We start from the raw sequence: 1,551 nt of genomic DNA, 5'->3' as shown, positions 1-1,551 counted from the left end.
TTGGTTAACCCATTGCACAAAGAATTGCCTAGTGACCCAGGCCTTCGAGTTGGATCGCCAGAAAACATGAAGCTGATCCTTATCAACGTTGTGTGCTTTAAAGGCCCTAGGGTTCTCTGAATGGTAAACCAGTAAGGGCTTGACTTTAAAGTCCCCGCTAGCGTTGGCACATAGGGCAAGAGTCAACCGATCCTTCATTGGATTATGCCCAGGCAATTTCTTCTCTTCGGCAGTGATGTAGGTTCGACTCGGCATCTTCTTCCAAAACAGCCCGGTTTCATCACAATTAAACACCTGCTGCTCTACGTAGCCTTCTTCCTGCACGATCTTTTCGAAGTTCTTGACAAAGTCAGCTGCAGCCTTTGTGTCCGCACTAGCAGCCTCTCCATGGCGAACAACTGAATGAATCCCGGACCGTTTCTTAAATTTCTCGAACCAGCCACGAGATACCTTGAAATCATCTGAGGAAGGCTCGGTTGAACTCTCTCCAGCATCACCCCCAGAGCTCTCCTCCTTCAAGTACGTAAAGATGGCGTGCGCCTTCTCGCAGATAACGGTCTCGGTGATGGTGTCGCCAACGATCTCTCTATCCTTAATCCACACTAGTAGAAGTCGTTCCATCTCTTCTATGATAGGGGTACGGCGTTTGGAAATTATGGTGATCCCCTTAGAAGGTTTCACTGCTTTAATAGCTTCCTTCTGTTTAAGGATTGTCGAGATCGTCGATATATTTCGGCCATACTGTTTAGCAAGTTCACTCACGCGGACGCCACGCTCATGTTTTTCAATAATTTACTGCTTAATTTCTAAAGAAAGCATTTCCTTCTTCCTTTTCTCACCACTACCACTACCACTGGCAAAACTAAGCCTTTTAGGACCCATACTTTACGTAAATTACCGTTAAAGGATGCACGTAAAAAATCACGATTAAAACAGAGTTAATAGCAGAACGCACAGAGCACAACCGGAAGAAGCCGACGAGAACAGAGGACTGACCCAAGACCCGCTAATTGAGCGTCCCTCCGAGGTCCATGTGCTGCCTTCTATCTGCGGAAATAAAAAACGCTTCAGGCGCTATGAGCACCGACTACGCGTACGAGTATTGTTTACTTCGGGTGTCGAAAAAAACATTCGGGTGTAGAGTCGGAACGTGTTCCAATTGTACTTCGCGTGTCGAAAAATTCGGATACAACCGTACGACGAAAATTGCTTACTTCGTGTGTCGAAATAATATTCGGGTGTAGAGTCAAAAATTTGCTCGAATTTTACTTCAGATGTTGGAAAATTCGGATGTAGATACGTTCGGATGTAGAGGTTCCACTGTATATATATACATATATATACATATACATATAAATATATACATATAAATATATGCATATATATATACATATACATATATACATACATATATACACATACATATACTGTATATTCATATACACATTTCAAATAAGCCATATATATTAATATATTAAAGTCTGGATTATCTTAACGACCTCGGGATAAGAGCCACAGGCGAAATTACTGAAAAACTGTAGTATCTGACTG

The sequence above is a fragment of the Palaemon carinicauda genome, chromosome 8 (genome assembly GCF_036898095.1).
Source record: "Palaemon carinicauda isolate YSFRI2023 chromosome 8, ASM3689809v2, whole genome shotgun sequence".
NCBI lineage: Eukaryota > Metazoa > Arthropoda > Malacostraca > Decapoda > Palaemonidae > Palaemon > Palaemon carinicauda.
This window is presented reverse-complemented; position numbering follows the sequence as displayed.